Genomic DNA, 19,309 nt, shown 5'->3' on the forward strand with positions numbered 1-19,309 from the left:
TTGTGTCGTGGTCAAGAAAGTTTGCGTACCATTAATAAATTAATTCCCTTGGAATTAAATGGTGTTCAATCCAGTGCAGATGGAAACCTAAGGGACAGTGACACGAGTGATATTGAAGACACTGACCGGGTAATGCAAGAAGAAACCGTAGTAAGACCCACTAGGAAAACAGCAGCGCAATCTAGAGAGGGCTGGAACCGTCTCCTGGAGGAAGACGCAATTTAAGTCGTCTAACAACGACTTCCGCCCGGCCGCAGTGTGGAAAATTTTTAATTTTCCGAGACTATAGCGCCTAATAGGTGTTGTATGTGCCGATAGGAGTCAAAATGTATTTGAAAATGGAGTAGAACCAAGAGTTCCCTTGGCGCATGCGCGGATGTGCGGGGGAGGCAGAGGCGGATTGTTTTGAATGGTGGTGAGGAAGCGGGGAAAACATGGAACCACGAAATTGACATTCACGGTGGCCTAAGGATTAATATAGGCCTCATTTCATAATAAGAAGTGTCGTAACTGTTCCTGGTGGAGAGTGAGGGAACGTGATTTACGGGACTACGGTAATAGAGTGGTAAAAGTGTGATAAGAGTAGGACCGGGTGACTGACGCGTCACAATGGACTGTGTCCTGGGGAAAATTACCCTTGGTTTAATCATCACTCATCGGTCTCAGATCTTAATGGAGTGACCTCTAGTTTGTATAATAGTTATGAGACGTTAAATCGTCTTGTGAATAGTAATGTAATCAGTGATAATAACATTGAGTTAAGAGAAAGCGGGATGTGAAATAGAGCGCCCTGCTCCGAGTGAACGCGTGACTCTCGTAACGGGGATAGTGGAGATTTATAGAATCACGACTTCTAACCGGGACGATCCGACGGATACCTCGTCCTGCCGGAATGAGAACCGTGTCAGTGTAGCAGGACATCGAAACTGAGGTAGTGAATGGAAGAAATAAGGAGTATCAATCACCCACAGTTAAGTAACCCTTCTAGTTATAGCAACCTTAGGCTGGCCAGTTGTGGTATGTTATAATTAGATAGGTTATGAGTGATCCAGCTACATCAAGTGACCACCGGAGAACAGCTGGTAAGTGGTGGGATTATGTATAAATGCTTTTCCTTGATGGATGTATCCAGGTGTATCTTACCCCCCCCTCATTCAGCTAAACTAATATAATCTATACAGTCCACAATTAAATTGTAGCACCGTACTTGTGGGTGCTATCCAATCTATACTGGTCTCGGATAGATATGGATAAGATTGTGAGGCCGAAGGAATCACTTGCCGCGACCAGGGGTGGTTAAGTTTTCTCACATGTCTACACGGGGTGACTACGGTAAACATACAGTTAAGCACCCTAGGAAATTTTCCATAGCCGCCGTGAATGCCAATTTCGTGGTTCCATGCTTTCCCCGCTTCCTCTCCACCTTCAAAACAAACCCGCCACTTTCCCCCCCACATCCGCGCATGCGTAAAGGGAAATCTTGGTTCTACTCTATTTTCAAATACATTTTTGACTCATATCGGCACATAAAACACCTATTAGGCGCTATAGTTTCGGAAAATTAAAAATTTTCCACAGAACTTTTATTTACTTACTGAGAGAGGGGAACTCTTATTTACTTACTGAGAGAGGGGAACTCTGATGCCTCTTATTTACTGAGAGAGGGGAACTCTTATTTACTTACTGAGAGAGGGGAACTCTTATTTACTTACTGAGAGAGGGGAACTCTTATTTACTGAGAGAGGGGAACTCTTATTTACTCACTGAGAGAGGGGAACTCTTATTTACTCACTGAGAGAGGGGAACTCTTATTTACTTACTGAGAGAGGGGAACTCTTATTTACTTACTGAGAGAGGGGAACTCTGACGCCTCTTATTTACTGAGAGAGGGGAACTCTTATTTACTTACTGAGAGAGGGGAACTCTTATTTACTCACTGAGAGAGGGGAACTCTTATTTACTCACTGAGAGAGGGGAACTCTTATTTACTTACTGAGAGAGGGGAACTCTTATTTACTTACTGAGAGAGGGGAACTCTTATTTACTCACTGAGAGAGGGGAACTCTTATTTACTCACTGAGAGAGGGGAACTCTTATTTACTTACTGAGAGAGGGGAACTCTTATTTACTCACTGAGAGAGGGGAACTCTTATTTACTCACTGAGAGAGGGGAACTCTTATTTACTCACTGAGAGAGGGGAACTCAGCCTCTTAACCCAACAAGAAGACGGTAAACAATCTTCTGGCCCTATAAACCCCCAACAATGGGAAGATATTTATCCAAGATCAATTTTTCCATGTATTTCTCCACTAATTGAGGTGGAAGTGAGCAGTGTGAGGCAAGGTGGGTAGTGGGCGAGGCTGAAGTGGGCGGCAGGATGGTGGGCGTGGGCGTCGGGGTGGATATAAGGCAGAAATTGGGTAATATAAGGCAGAGGTCGCCGGGTAGGTTAAGATCAATACCTAACCTGCCTGGTGCTCCTACCTCAGATTTTCTTCCTTCTGGGTTAGGGTAGGCCTAGGCTTGGCCTAGGGTTGGTCTAGGGTAGGCCTAGGCTTGGCCTAGGGTAGTTCTAGGCTTGGCCTAGGGTAGGCCTAGGCTTGGCCTAGGATAGGTCTAGGCTTGGCCTAGGGTAGGTCTAGGCTTGGCCTAGGGTAGGTCTAGGCTTGGCCTAGGGTAGGTCTAGGCTTGGCCTAGGATAGGTCTAGGCTTGGCCTAGGGTAGGTCTAGGCTTGGCCTAGGGTAGGTCTAGGCTTGGCCTAGGGTAGGTCTAGGCTTGGCCTAGGGTAGGCCTAGGGTGGGTGCATGGTAGGTCTATGGGGATGGGCGAGTGTGGGGTAGGAAGATTGGGCAGGAGAGAGGGTAGGTAAGGCAGCACCCCATGCAGGGTCTACCCTCCCTTCATCCTGCTGCTGCTCTTGATCACAGAAATTAGAGTTGCTACTCCTCTTCCTTGGATCAAACAGTATACCTCTCCACTCCTTACCTCAAGGCAGCATCCCATATTAAGAGAGAAATAAGGCTTATTTAATGGGTTGGTTCCTTCGTTTGAAGTTAAGGGGTGATTATTGTGTTTGCGGGAAGTGCTAAACCCGCAGGGGCAGCACAAGTAATCTAGTTGTGTGTAAAGAAAGAAAATATTGGTCCAGGTCCTCACCCCCTGACCCCCCCCCCCTCACTAGCATCAACCCCCCCTACCCCCTCCCAGCCTTGAAGAAATTAAATTTCAGCCAAACTAATACTAATAAGAATGTAAAAAAAAAACTGCTGGAGTCCTGGCCCATGCTAGGCAGGTTCAACTCACACCCATTTGTGTATTTGTCTCACCTAGCTTAATAGTACACAACATTTTAGCTTCAGTGATGTTGCTTGGGAGTTTTGTTCCACTCATGCTTAAAGATTACTTAACCCTTTGACTGTTTCAGGCCCCTCTCTGAAACTGTCATTCTATGTCGCTCAATTTTTGAAAAAAAAAAAATTATTTTTTCTTATGAAATGATAGAGAATCTTTTCCCGATGGTAATGACACCAAAAGTTCGAAATTTGGTCGAAAACTCGTGGAATTATGCTCCCGCGAAGTTAGCGGTCTCGGCAACATATGCGTATCGGCGATTTCGCCGACTTTGAGCCCAATTTTCAGCCAATTCCATTGTTCCAGTTGACCAAACTCATAGCTATTTCTTTAGAACTCCATTTTATCTATCAGCTGAGTACAAGAAACCTCCCATTTACTAATTTGGACTACCCAATATGGTGGTCAGAAATTGGCAATTTGGCCAATTTCACGCAAAATAAAAAAGATGCCAATTTCAAAATAGGGTCCAGAATAAACAAGGTAGACATTCGTGGCACTAAAATAACATATGCTCTGTTCATTAGTCACATCTCTAGGCCCCTCTTATATTATTATTGCTTTCTATTTTGATTTTTTATTCATACAAAAAAATACAAAATGTACTGTTATGCAGATGACTGCATTATTGTAAAAATGGTATAAATAATATCAGTGCACTAGTGAAAGAATATTAGACTCCCCAGTTGGCGTGTATTGGACGTGTGGTGTGATTTATGTACTCTTGAACATTGGTAAAAATCGAACATTTCCGCTACTTTGAGCTCAGTTTCAAGGTCGTTTTCATCGTAAAAGTAATGAAAATCATCTCTATTTCTGTAATATGTTTTCCATTTTATCACCTAAGACCATGAAAACGCGAATACAACGATAAATACTATACGAAAATACACCTCAAAGTCGGCGTTTTATTCCAAAAAAACGATCAGAGTTTTTTTTTCTCATTACGCAATGTGTGCTGCAGGATTTTTTTTATGTGGTGCACACTGACCACACAGACCCATTCTCTCACATGTGGGCCTACCAGCTTTCTCCCACTTGATTTGAAGCCGCTAGAATTATTGAGTATATATACGTCAGAAACATTGGCTCGTAAGACGTATTTATACGTCGAAAACAGTCAAAGGGTTAAGAACTAAATATAAGTATGTAAAGTAAAAAGGACACAAATACAACTAATGTGACATTTTATTTTGGCAACGTTTCTCTCTCCAGCAAAACGTTGCCACAATAAAATGTCATATTAGTTACATTTGTGTCCTTTTACTTTACATATTATTGGTAATTCTACCAATATTAATGGATATAAGTAAGTTTATTTAAGGTACAATTATCATATATAATAAGTGTAACTTACCCTCTGGGGTGTCCCGTGGCCTGGTAGACAAAGCTCTTACCTCACATACTGAGTGTCCGGGGTTCAGTCCCTGGCCGGGTAGAAACATTGGATGTGTTTTCTCACACCTGCTGTCCTCCTTCACCTAGTAGTAAGTAGGTACCCACTAATGTGGGTGGCATCCTGGGGAACAAGAGTAAAAGACCACAATGGAAATAATAAACACAGTCCTGGATGACGCACTGACTTTCTTGGGTTTTCCTGGGTGGCTGACCCCTCACTCGGGCTTAAAGATCCAAACAAATTTTTATCTTATATGACCCAAAAAAAGGTCAAAGTGACTTATATCCATTGGGGTCCTTGAATTATTTAGTAGGAGTCCTAAAATATACAAAAATGAAAGGTAGTTAAATGAACAACAGTACAATACTAACATTCTGCATTAATAATTCAAACTGATTTAGTGATCTTCAGTTAGTTTGGATTTTTTAGCAGTTAACTATTAAATACACAAGAAAAATTGCCAATGTACAATAGGAACAATTTTAAAAGTATGATTTATTGTTTCAAACTGATCCGGTGATCATCAGCTTTGTGGAGTGATTGAAAGAGATGGTGAAAATACAGGAAGTTACTGTAGAAATATTAGGGGGATAAGATGAGCAATTAATTTTCCATGGGGCTTGAAGGAAGACTGGAAGAAGAACTGTGACTGAGTTGGATAAACTGGTTTTGTTTGACATGTCATATTGCTGTTACAATTAAATTAGGGAGATAAGGTGCTTTTTAACAATAGTTCAGAATTGATTGGCAAATACTGGATCTTTTGATATTTCAGGGCTTTTCGTGTACATTGAGCTTTTGAATAGGTTGAGACAGACACAGTGGCTGTCAAAGTGAGTTTTGTCTAGTATTATGACTTTGTGTTCTCTTGCAGCTGTCAAGGAATAGTTTCAGACGAGGGTTTATGTTGGAGTGTAATGTTTTATAGTAGGCACAGTTGTATGAGTGCTTATTTTGTATAGTAAGTTAAAGCTTTTGAAGAGTAGGGGAGTGTGTTGTCTGACACTGGAATGAGCGATAGTCCACACAGCGGCTTTTGGTTGGGCATGTTTCCTTACACCTGCTGTCCCTGGCCACGTAGCAGCAAGTAGGTACATGGGTTTTAGCCAACTGTTGTGGGTTGTATACTGGGGAATAAGATTAAAATACCTCGATGGAAATAAGACTGGGTGTTTAACCATCCAGGTTAAAAATCCTAACAAAATTTTATCTTATTTACAATATGTTTACACTGTTGCAACACCTTAACCACCAGGTCATCACTTTTCTACCTGTGACATTCCTTCTCTATTTTTTTAACTGTAGAAATACCTTACACTGTACAGAATTCTAATTCTTTCTGCTTTACTTTCCTTTTTCAAATAAAACCATTTTCCTAATACAGTGGTACCTTGACTTGCAAGTTTAATTTGTTCCGTGACCCAGCTCGTAACTCAGTTTGCTTGTACGTATGTCAAATCAGTTTTCCTCATTGAACTTAACTGAAATACCATTAATCCATTCCAGCCCCCCAAAAAACCACCCCATTTTTTTTATTACGGGGTTTTAAATAAGAAAAATGTATTTATAATTAAGAAATGATTTTTGCCCTTTCTGCCAGGTTCCAGCAATATTTTAGAAATGCTGGAGTATATATGAAACTCCTTGAAGCATGGTGTAAGATGAGTGACACTCCATTGCTAGTGGAGTGTCACTCGTGGAGTGACATTTGATGATCGTGCACTGTCTTGGATTTATTTTTCATTCCTACAAACATGTCTATCTGTTTCTGTCTGTCTATTTGTCTGTCTGTCTAGTTCTGTTTGTTTATCTCTCTCTCTGCTTATCTGTCTTTCTGTCTGCCTGTGTTTCTGTCTTCCTATCTCTACTTTCTCTCTCTCTCTCTCTCTGAGAGAGAGCTGCTCATGAACCAGCAGGTATTACACACGATGCACAGTTGGTCACGTCTGATTCCTAAACAAGTGAAAATGTGTATTACTTGCCAGTCATGCTTATTATGCCTTATCTACAAGTATAGTATAGCACTTTGGATTTTTTGGGTTATCCTAGGTAATTTGTACTATGTATAACTGTATTTATGTGTACCTGTGAGATACAGAGATAGAGAAAGATAGAGATAGAGATAGAGAGATATAGAGACATAGAGATGTACAGATATAGAGAGATAGATATAGAGAGAGATATAGAGATAGACATAGAGATAGACATAGATAGCAGTAGAGAGACAGGGATAGATAGAGATAGAGAGAGAGTTACAGAGACAGAGATCCAGAGATAGAGACAGAGATAGATACAGACAGACAGAAGGAGATAGACACAGCCAAAGCAAATCAGCTGGCCAGCCAGCCACACAACCAGCCGGCCTCCCGAACATGTATTACACATGTTCCAGAATTGCTTCTGTTTACTTAGGGCATAAGTTATAGAACATTCTGGCAGGATGACACTACCAGTGGTATCAAAATTGAAAGGATGTTACACATTGGTTATTATCGAGGGTTTTGATATTTCCTCTCTCCGAGTGGCGGCATATCTGAAGCTCGCTTGTTACTCAATTTTGGCTCTCAACTCAAAGCAAAAAATCGACCGAGCGACGGCTCGTAACTCGGAAAACTCGTAAATTGGGAAACTCGTAAGTCAAGGTATAACTGTATCAGTATCTAGAATTGGTTGTCCTAGTTTAATAAGCAATTTCACACACTAATTATTGTGATATTCCCTTTTGATAGCCTGGCTCACCCCACTTGACATTACAGGTGTGCCTCGACTGATGACAGAGTAATGTTCTGATGAACCCATCGTAAGTCAAAAATATCGTAAGTTGAATATGAATATGACATACTAAATAAATAAATAAATAAATAACTACTGTCATTGAATAAACAAATACAGTGGACCCCCGGTTAACGATATTTTTTCATTCCAGAAGTATGTTCAGGTGCCAGTACTGACTGAATTTGTTCCCATAAGGAATATTGTGAAGTAGATTAGTCCATTTCAGACCCCCAAACATACACGTACAAACGCACTTACATAACTACACTTACATAATTGGTTGCATTGGGAGGTGATCGTTAAGCGGGGGTCCACTGTATTTACTGTAACTAATTACTAGTATTGAAAACAAAATAAATTAACGTTTCAGGATTTTATTCTTTGCATAGTTGACAATGTGTAATTACAATTTTGATTTGCTAAGTACGAAGAAAGCCACTATCATGCTGGGGCATTTCAGGCTGACTAAACCTAATGCTTAACAGATTATTTAATATTAAGCATATACATCATAGTTGGTTCAAATTGCACATCTTTTTTATATTTCAGCAGATGTAGTTGGTGGTTTAGCAGTAATTGAATTAACAAGTAATTGATTAACAAGTTAAAGCACAGCCTCTCCTCACTTACTGATGTACTCGTTTACCAACAACTCAGACTTACGACGGGCTCTCTGACCAGTATGCATACCTAAATAATGTATAATGGAGCTGATTTCCTCTGTTTTGTTTATTACAGTATACAGTACACTATAAACTTTTAAAAATATATCAGAAATGTTATAAATGGTGCAGAGGTGACATTAAAACAATATCGAAAATGGTTGACACAAACCTACTACCATTATAGTATGCTCCTTACTTAGCGACGAATTCATTTACTGACGAGGTCTCAGGAACGAAACTCCATTGTTAAGTGAGGAGAGGCTATATTATATTTTGGCTCATTTTACATAATGAGATTGAGACCATTTTAGTTTTGAAATAATCTTATAATATATTTGGAAACTTTTCAGTTGTTGGTGGCAATAATACATAGTATTTGTGTGGTTAGTTTTTGGAGATTAGGTGATTTCTAAGCAGAGCCTTGAATTGGTGCACAGGCAGAGGCTCTTTTGTATGTTTCATGTAATGAATTCCAGATCATAGGGCCCTTTATATGCATAACATTTTTGCATAGGGAGAGATGGACACGAGAGATATCAATGAGTGTTTTGTGTCTCGTGTTATACAAGTGCATTATGTTGTAGTTCTCAAGGAGTTTGAGAGGAGCATTAATATTGGAGAATAATGTTCTGTGTATGTAGTAGGCACAATAATATGAGTGAGTATTTTGTATGTTAAGCAGGTTTAAGCTCTTAAATAGCGGTGGGGTGTGTTGCCTGGTGGAGGAGTTTGTAATCAATCTCACGGCAGCTTTTTATTGGATTATTAAAGGTTTAAGGTGATTTGCCCATACATAAATTCCATAAGTGAGGTAAGGGTAGATGAATGGTAAAGAGCAAAAAGTGCTGTTTGGGGTACATAGTACTGTATCTTAGAGAGGATGCCTACTGTTTTGAATGCAAGTTATAGACTTGCCACCTTCATGCTGGGTAATTATCTTAAGTTTCGTCTCTGAAGTAATTACTTTTGCACCATCATAAAGTCGTAATATTGTAAGTCGAATCATTGTAAGTTGAGGAACACTTGTACATGCTGATACAATTTTTCTTCACAGGAAGAGCAGACTGACTTGGATGGTCTTGTAATTTCATCACTGTCTTAAAGATTGTCTTTGATTATTGTCTTTAGCTCAAGAGTTACCACATTTCCTCAGGAGCCTTGACTTCTTGTTCGATCAGCAACATGTTTCTGGTTGAAGCAGTATGACTCCCCCAAGAAACTATGATGTTACTACCAGACCTCTTGTTAGTGGTGAAAGTATTTTACTTACTTGGCCTTCAATAGCTGTGGGGGTACCAGGAGTAGGATAGGTTCAAATCAAAATCAAAATCAAAAATTGTGTCTTTGCAAAGGTTACAGTGCTTATACTTAAAGACTGCTTAAGTCAAAACAAACTTCAAATTTTCAATATTATACCTAATTATTAATGAGGTAGTACAATTTATGATACAGACATACATGTTTAGATTTGTAATAATGGTTTAATAAATAAGGGATAATAAAATATTTGGGAGAGTTGCTTCAAATTTGGTTAGAGATTAGCATAATATGGGTATGGTTAACCCTTAAACTGTCCAAACGTAGATCTACATTCATGTGCAGGGGGCTCTGAACGTAGATCTACGTTTTTTTTGCGTGCTTTCAAATGATGAAAATAAAGGTGGGAGCGCTACACACGTGAACGTAGATCTACGTTTGGACAGTTTAAGAGTTAATATTGAGAGATGAGATGATATTTAAATATAGTCCTAAATTGATTTGTGGGCAGGGGACCTTTTACTGCTTTGGGCAAAGAGTTCCAGATCTTCAGGCCCTTTATGTGCATTGAATTTTTGCATTGAACAGTTGCTTTGTTGCTTTCATGACTAACATCTTGTGGTGGATACTGCTCATTGTCTTTTGACTAACCTTATGCAACACCTAGCATTGGTAACTGGCAAGCTTTACCTTGTTTTACTGTGCAGTCTTGTAATAAAGTTGGTAGAATTACCGACAATATGTAAAGTAAAAGGAGAGCGAAACGTTGCCACAATAAAATGTCACATTAGTTACACTTGTGTCCTTTTACTTTACTTACTGTGCAGTCTTGTTGTCATGGTTGACAGAAAGCATCCCCATTGCTGCAAAGCCAACCATAATATTATTGAACATTAAAATAGTATAAAATACCGACAGGTTGTTAGGTAAGACACACATGCAACAGTTAGGTATCTTTATTTCAAAACGTTTCGCTTACACAGTAGGCTTCTTCAGTCAAGTACAGAAAAGTTGATAGAAGCAGAAGATACAGTGGACCCCCGGTTAACGATTTTAATCCGTGCAAGAGGGCTCATCGTTATGCGAAATAATCGTTATGCGAATCAATTTTCCCCATAAGAAATAATGGAAATAAAATTAATCCGTGCAAGACGCCCAAAAGTATGAAAAAAAATTTTTTTTACCACATGAAATGTTAATTTTAATACACACAAACTGAAAAAGGCATGCACAATTAAATGACACTTACTTTTATTGAAGATCTGGTGATGATTGATGGGATGGGAGGAGGGGAGAGCAATATCTTCTTACTGTTTAGAAGGGGAATCCCCTTCCATTAGGACTTGAGGTAGTAAGTCCTTTTCTGGGGTTACTTCCCTTCTTCTTTTAATGCCACTAGGGCCAGCTTCAGAGTCACTGGACTTCTTTCGCACAAGATATCTGTCCATAGTGGCCTGTACCTCTCGTTCCTTTATGACTTGCCTAAAGTGTTTCACAACATTGTCAGTGTAATAATCACCAGCACGGCTTGCAATAGCTGTGTGAGGGTGATTTTCATCCATGAAGGTTTGCACTTCAAGCCACTTAGCACAGATTTCCTTAATCTTTGAAGTAGGCAACTTCTTCAATTTCTCTCTCCCCTCCTCCGAAGCAATTTCCTCAGGTGTGGCCTCTTGCTGTTGAAGTTGATCTAGCAGCTCATCAGTGGTTAGTTCTTCATTGTCCTCCTCCACCAACTCTTCCACATCCTCCCCACTAACCTCCAACCCCAAGGACTTTCCCAATGCCACAATGGATTCCTCAACTGGCACAGGATTCTCAGGGTTAGCCTCAAACCCTTCAAAATCCCTTTTGTCTACACATTCTGGCCACAGTTTCTTCCAAGCAGAGTTCAAGGTCCTCTTTGTCACTTCCTCCCAAGCCTTACCTATAAGGTTTACACAATTGAGGATATTAAAGTGATCTCTCCAAAACTCTCTTAGAGTCAGTTGAGTTTCTGAGGTCATTACAAAGCACCTTTCAAACAGAGCTTTTGTGTACAGTTTCTTGAAGTTGGAAATAACCTGCTGGTCCATGGGCTGCAGGAGAGGAGTGGTATTAGGAGGCAAAAACTTCACCTTAATGAAGCTCATGTCCCCATAAAGTCGCTCTGACACGTCTGTAGGATGACCAGGGGCATTGTCTAACACCAGGAGGCACTTAAGTTCTAATTTCTTTTCAGTTAGGTAATTTTTCACATTGGGGGCAAATGCATGGTGTAACCAGTTATAGAAAAATTCCCTAGTGACCCATGCCTTACTGTTTGCCCTCCACAGCACACACAAATTATCCTTGAGGACATTCTTTTGCCTGAACGCTCTGGGAGTTTCAGAGTGATACACTAATAAAGGCTTCACTTTGCAATCACCAGTAGCATTGGCACACATCAACAAAGTAAGCCTGTCTTTCATAGGCTTATGTCCTGGGAGTGCCTTTTCCTCCTGAGTAATGTAGGTCCTGCTTGGCATTTTCTTCCAGAACAGGCCTGTTTCATCACAATTAAACACTTGTTCAGGTTTCAGTCCTTCAGTTTCTATGTACTCCTTGAATTCCTGCACATATTTTTCAGCCGCTTTGTGGTCCGAACTGGCAGCCTCACCATGCCTTATCACACTATGGATGCCACTACGCTTCTTAAATCTCTCAAACCAACCTTTGCTGGCCTTAAATTCACTCACATCATCACTAGTTGCAGGCATTTTTTTAATTAAATCGTCATGCAACTTCCTAGCCTTTTCACATATGATCGCTTGAGAGACGCTATCTCCTGCTATCTGTTTTTCATTTATCCACACCAATAAGAGTCTCTCAACATCTTCCATCAATTGCGATCTTTGTTTCGAAAACACAGTTGAACCTTTGGCAAGAACAGCTTCCTTGATTGTCTTTCTGGTGCCCACAATAGTAGCGATGGTTGATTGGGGTTTCTTGTACAGCTTGACTAGGTCGGCTATACGCACTCCACTTTCATACTTATCAATTATCTCTTTCTTCATCTCTATAGTAATTCTTACCCTTTGAGGTGTAGGGTTGGCACTAGAAGCTTTCTTGGGGCCCATGGTCACTTATTTTCCAGAAACAGCACCGAAAATACTGTAATAATACGAAATATTCCGAGTGTATGCTTGGATGTTACCGCGGAGGCTGGCTGGTAAACAATGGGACGGAGCGGCACATGTGAGGCTGGCTGAGGGCACATTGGACGCGTCTCGGACGAAAATCGGTATGCGGGTTTTTAATCGGTATGCGGGGCAAAAATTTTCCGATAAAAGTAATCGTTATGCGGAAAAATCGCTATGCGATGCCATCGTTATGCGGGGGTCCACTGTACTTGAAGCATCTTCTGCTTCTATCGACTTTTCTGTACTCGACTGAAGAAGCCTACTGTGTAGGCAAAACGTTTTGAAATAAAGATACCTAACTGTTGCATATGTGTCTTACCTAACATAATATTACTGACAAAGAGTCTCCTTTGCCAAGAATGTTACACAGATATCCTTTGCTAAGTGAATTCCTTGCTTTTGTAACAGCTTTTCATTCTGCCTGTATTTTCTCAGTGGATCCTCAATTTAATGGACTAATAGTAAGAGTGAATGTTGTCACTTCATTCTGAATTTTGAAATTTATTTTTCATGATTGTAAAATAAACAATGTCCAGATCCAGAGGACTATGTCTGCTGATCTGGACATTCATCTGGAGACTTCCTGACACCTCCCACTAAGGCTGGAAGCAGTAGACTTAGTCTGTTGGTTCTGGAGACTACGGGACACCGTGGCCTGGTGGCTAAAGCTCTCGCTTCACATGGCGATGGTCTGGGTTTGATTCCCAGTGAGAGTAGAAACATTGGGCTAGTCTCTTTACACAGGTTGTCTATGTTCACCCATCAGTAAAATGGGTACCTGGAAGTTAGTCAGCTGGTGTGGGTTGCATCCTGGGACAAAACTGACCTAATTTGCCCAAAATGCTTGGCGTAACAACAAGCTCTCTATATAGTAGTATGTCATTGATGTCAGCTAGGCCTGTATACCATGTACACATGTACTTGTAGTAAATTAAGATATTATTATTATTGTAACCTGTAAAACAGTACATTACTGTATTATAAATATAAACGAAGTTAAAAGTACAATAGTACTATGCATGTACAGGAGAGTACATGTACAGTGGTCCCTCATTTTTCGTAGTTAATCCATTCCTGGAGTTGCTACTATTATCGAAATCTATGATTTGCGAATCAGTTTTCCCCATAAGAAGTATTAAAACAAAAAAACTTTTACATGAAATGTAGATGTAGTACATAAACAATACAATGGGAAATGATGAATGAAACATATTAACAGCATAACACTTACCTTTATTGGAGATTCTTCTTAGTGTATGGGAGACTGGAGGAGGAGAGAGATTGGATTGTTTACAGTTTGGAAGGGGAATCCCCTTCCAGCAACACCTCAGGTATCAATTGCTTTTCTGGGGTTGCTTCTCTTGTCTGTTTCTTAATGCCACTAGGACCACCTGAGAGTCACTGGAGTCCTGTCTCGCAAAGTAACTGTGGAGAGAGCTGTTTCTGGCGTCTCTTTAACACTTCCCTAAAATGGCCCAAGACTTTGTCACTGTACATGTTGCCAACATGGCTTGCAACAACCTTGTCAGGGTGATGTTTCTCCATAAAGCTTTCCATCTTACCCCACATAGCAAAAATCTCTCTAATTTCTGAAGAAGGCACCTTCTTCCATCTCTCTTCCTCCTCCTCTGCAGCAAGATTCTGAGCTGCGATCTGTTGCTGTTCCTGCTGAAGCTCTTGCAGCTCCTCAGTGGTGAGCTCTTCGTTGTGGTCTTCCACCAACTCTTCCACATCCTCCAAACTCACATCCAGTCCCATGGAACTCCCCAGTGCCACAATTGATTTAACAACAGATATAGGCTCATCAGGGTCAGTTCCAAACCCTTCAAAATCCCTCTTGTCGACACAATCTGGCCACAATTTTCTCCAAGCAGAGTTCAAAGTCCTGGTAGTCACTCCCTCCCAAGCCATACCTATAAGGGTTATGCAATGGAGGATGCTGAAGTGTTCTCTCCAAAATTCCCTTAGGGTCAAGTGAGTGTCTGTGGTCACAGTCAAGCACCTGTGAAACATTGCTTTGGTGTATTTCTCACCTTCTTTACCACAGGCTTGGCACTAGGAGCTTTCTTTGGAGCCATGGTAGCTTATTTAGTACTTGCAAGCACTAAAATGAGTGGAATATTATGAAATATTTCGTAGGAGCACGTGAGGGGACCTTTGCTCACTGGTAAACAATGCCAGATTGGCTGGGTAGGAAGGCCGCCCCGGCTCACACCATGCGTACGCGTCCCGGACGAACTACTATTCGCGAGCCAACCTATGATTAGCGAGCCCATGTTTATACGAAAATATCCATATGATTTCCGAAATCTATGATTCCCGAGAACTACGAAAAGCGAGGGACCACTGTACATTAATTTTACTGTAATTTACAGTAATTTTACTTAATTTTTTGTGGTGCTATGATAAGTAGTGGTGACTCAGAATATATTTTATTCTCAATCAGAGGAGATACAAAGATCCACAGATAACAGTGTAGAGGATTGAGACATAGATGTATGAGGAGATATAAACAATTGAGGAAACATAGATTAAAAATCAAGTTTGACTCTTTCAGTGGCTGTCACGTAGAACTTTGTCTTTGAGGCCAGCGCCCCTCACATAGTTGTACTTCATAAGATGAGCTCACAAACTATGAGTGGTAAATTTTGGCCTAGATATAAGAGAAAGGGTCTGTATGGTGAGTATGCACTGTATACAATGAAATCCTACACCCAAACAATGCATGCTGGGAAAAGCAAAACTCTGATCATATGTTTAGTGTAACCCCTTGACTGTCGAAACTCCAAATCCTGGGGTGTCTCCTGGTGTAGAAAAATTTTTGAAAAAAAAAAAAAAAAAAATTCTCATGAAATGATAGAGAATCTTTTCCTGGTGGTAATGACACCAAAAGAACGAAATTTGATGGAATACTTACGGAATTACGCTCTCGCGAAGTTAGCAACCTTGGCGATATTTATGAATCAGCAATTTTGCCCTCTTTGAGCCCTATTTTTGGCTAATTCCATTGCTCCAGTTGACCAAACTCATAGCTATTTCTTTAGAACTCAGTTTGTTCTATCGATTGAGTACAAGAAACTGCCCATTTACCAATTTCAACTACCCATTAACGTGGTCAGAAATTTGCAACTTGGCCAATTTCATGCAAATTAAAAATTATGCCAATTTCAAAATAGGGTCTAGAATGAACAGTGCAGACATTCCTGGCTCTAAAATAACATTTTCCTTGTTCATCAGTCATGTCTCCAGGCTCCTGTGATATTACTCTTGCTTTCTGTTTTGAATTTTTATTCAAACAAAAAATAGAAGATTTACTGTTATGCAGACTATTGGAATATATTAAAATAATTGTACAAATATAGTTAACCCATTCATGACTGCATATCAGAATGGCTAGTTGGACATTTATTGGACAATGACATCATTTGTTTACTTTTGAACATAGGCAAAAATCAAACATTTCCCCTATTTTGAGCTCCATTTCAAGGTTCTTTTCATAGTAAAACCAATCAAAATCACCTCTATTTCTATAATATGGTTTCCATTCTATCAAACGAGACCAAGAAAACGAGACTACAACCATAAATACTATGCAAAAATACACCACAAAGTCGGCATTTTTTTTTCTTATTATGCACTGCATGCTGCAGGATTTTTTTTTATATGGTGCACACTGACCACACAGACCCATTCTCTCACATGTGGGCCTACCAGCTTTCTCCTGCTTGATTTGAAGCCGTTAGAATTTTTAGTATATATACATCAAACATGGTGGCTCGTAAGACGTATATATATGACCAAAACAGTCAGAGTTAAAATAGCAAGTTTGAGATGTTTTCTAGGATTGCTTTTATGGTTTCATTGGGTGTTTCTTGGTATCATTTGAGAGAATGAATACATACTATTGAAATAGAGATGATTTATATTGGTTTCAGGATCAGAAGTACCTTGAAACAGGGCCCAAAGTAGCAGAAATATTTGATTTTTGCCAGTTATCATGAGGGCAGGTGAAACCTCCCTATATCCCTTGGTTTGTTTTATTGGTTTTGATAGGCCCAATTTGGTTATTAGGATACAGTAAACCATGAGCAGTCATTCCTGGCTGCATATATTTTAATATCTGGGAAATTGAGTAAATATATTTTTGTTGGATTATGAATTAAAAATGGAAAGCAGTTGTAATATAGAAGAGGCCTGGCGACGTAATTAATGAACAAAGGAAATGTTTTAGTACTTGGAATTTCTACATTGTTTATTTTGCACTCTCTTTTAAATTGGATTTTTTTTATTTTTTGTAAAATTGGCAAAATTACCTATTATTGTGGTAGGACTGTTTAGAGGTTAAATAAGCAATATTTCCACTTAAAATGTTTTATAACTGGTAATTTTTTGGGGTCTGGAATGGATTAACCCAATTTACATTATTTTTCATGTGAACAATTGATTCAAAATTCGTACAACTCACTATTCAAACAGCCTCCTTGAACAGATTAAGTCTGAATATCAATGTACCACTGTACCCTATAATTTTTTTTTTTTTATCACACTGGCCGATTCCCACCAAGGCAGGGTGTCCCGAAAAAGAAAAACTTTCACCATCATTCACTCCATCACTGTCTTGCCAGAAGGGTGCTTTACGCTACAGTTTCCAAACTGCAACATTAACACCCCTCCTTCAGAGTGCAGGCACTGTACTTCCCATCTCCAGGACTCAAGTCCGGCCTGCCGGCTTCCCTGAACCCCTTCATAAATGTTACTTTGCTCACACTCCAACAGCACGTCAAATATTAATGCTGTTGGAGTGTGAGCAAAGTAATATTTATGAAGGGGTTCAGGGAAACCGGCAGGCCGGACTTGAGTCCTGGAGATGGGAAGTACAGTGCCTGCACTCTGAAGGAGGGGTGTTAATGTTGCAGTTTAAAAACTGTAGTGTAAAGCACCCTTCTGGCAAGACAGTGATGGAGTGAATGATGGTGAAAGTTTTTCTTTTTCGGGCCACCCTGCCTTGGTGGGAATCGGCCAGTGTGTTAAAAAAAAAAAAAAAATTATAGACTTAATCTGTTCAAGGAGGCTGTTTGAATAGTGAGTTGTACGAATTTTGAATCAATTGTTCGCATGAAAAATTATGTAAATTGGGTTAATCCATTCCAGACTCCAAAAAATTACCAGTTTTTTTGTAAAACATTTTAAGTGGAAATATTGCTTATTTAAACTCTAAACAGTCCTAACGTATATATACATTCTTACCTCTAGCGCCACAAATGTAGATCAGTGTTTTATTTTTCCTGCCTCCAAATTTGGCACAATTGGCCTGAAATGCCTGTTCAGTATAGAGTCAGTCTTAACACTCGGTGTGCGCAATATTAAAAAAATCTGTGACCACTTAGTACCTTGTGGGAGCACCAGTTCAAATGAGCACCAGCTAGAGCAAACAGCATGGCAAACATCTGGGATTCACTGATTTCATGTAGTATTAACACTCCCATTTTAAGAGAAAAGTGATGTTGACCCCAAGTTTAGTGGCTTTGAGGTGAATGTGGCCATAACTGGTCAAGGAAATATCAAAAAATTTTGATAATAACCCATGTGCAACATTTGTACAACACCCTTTCAGAATGTCTTATAACCTATGCCCTAAGTAAAGAGAAACAATTCTGGAACGTGTAATATGTGTTCGGCAGGCTTGCTGGCTGGCTCTATCTCCGTCTGTATCTGTGTCTGTCTCTGTCTACGTCTGTCTCACCGGTACACAAATACAATTGTATATAGTGTAAATTACCTAGGAATACCCAAAAAATCCAGACAAAGTGCTATACTGTGCTTGTAGATATAATGCATAAACATGACTGGCAAATACATACAGTATTTACACTTCCTCAGGAACCAGACGTGATGATGCAGTCGTGTGTAATACCTGTTGGTTCACAAGTGGTTCTCTCTGAGACAGAGAGAGAGAGAGAGAGAGAGAAGCAGAGACAGAAAGGAAGAGAAGCAGAGAGACAGATAGGCAGAGACAGAGATAAACAGAGAGCTAGACAGACAGATAGATGGAGAGCTAGACAGAGAGCTAGACAGACTGAGAGCTAGACACACTGAGAGCTTGACAAACAGATAGTTTAACAGACACATGTTTATGTGTAACAGTGAAAACAAATAAAGGCAGGGCCATGGGCGCTCATCATATGTCACCACTGCACTGTCAGCAGTGGACTGACACTTGTCTTACATCATGCTTCGAGGAAACTTATTATATACTCCCACGTATCTAAAACATTGCTTGAACCTATCAATACTTTGTATATATTCCTAGACAATAGTAAATGACCAAGGCAGGTGTAAATGTTCACCTGTCAGTGTGTTTGTGACAATTTGAGTACAATTTCAGTACCTAATATTAGTGTCAGAACATAATTTGGCTATAAAATCACAAGTACTATAAATTGTAATTATCAAAACATAAAAATTATATAAAATAATATAAATATGAGAAACAAAAGGTATAATGGCAACGCTTAAGAAAGCGGCAGGACTCGATGTTGCCGTCAGGTGAGCATCCAGTGCCAACTTCGCGGCCTCATATCTTCATAAGTACTGACCCTAAAATTTTATTTTTCCTATAACACGTAGAAAAATGCACTTTATTTCTATAAAAAAATGCAATTTTTTTTTTTTTTTTTCAAAATATTTGGGGCACTGGGC

The 19,309-nt window shown here is 39.8% G+C and overlaps 1 protein-coding gene across 3 annotated transcripts in view; it reads left to right on the plus strand.

Moving 5' to 3' along the window:
• Positions 1-2,208: 2,208 nt before the first annotated feature.
• LOC128702284 (zinc finger protein 84-like) overlaps positions 2,209-19,309 on the plus strand; it is a 31,668-nt gene continuing 14,567 nt past the window's right edge. Inside the window, exons 1-2 of one of the 3 annotated variants that reach the window (XM_053796455.2) lie at positions 2,234-2,344; positions 7,509-7,552. The gene's annotated coding sequence lies outside the window, so the exon portion shown is untranslated. Of the gene's footprint in view, positions 2,345-7,508; positions 7,569-19,309 lie in introns of all 3 variants that reach the window. The other 2 variants (XM_053796454.2, XM_053796453.2) reach the window with 2 other exon arrangements.

The sequence above is a fragment of the Cherax quadricarinatus genome, chromosome 80 (genome assembly GCF_038502225.1).
Source record: "Cherax quadricarinatus isolate ZL_2023a chromosome 80, ASM3850222v1, whole genome shotgun sequence".
Classification (NCBI taxonomy): Eukaryota; Metazoa; Arthropoda; class Malacostraca; order Decapoda; family Parastacidae; genus Cherax; species Cherax quadricarinatus.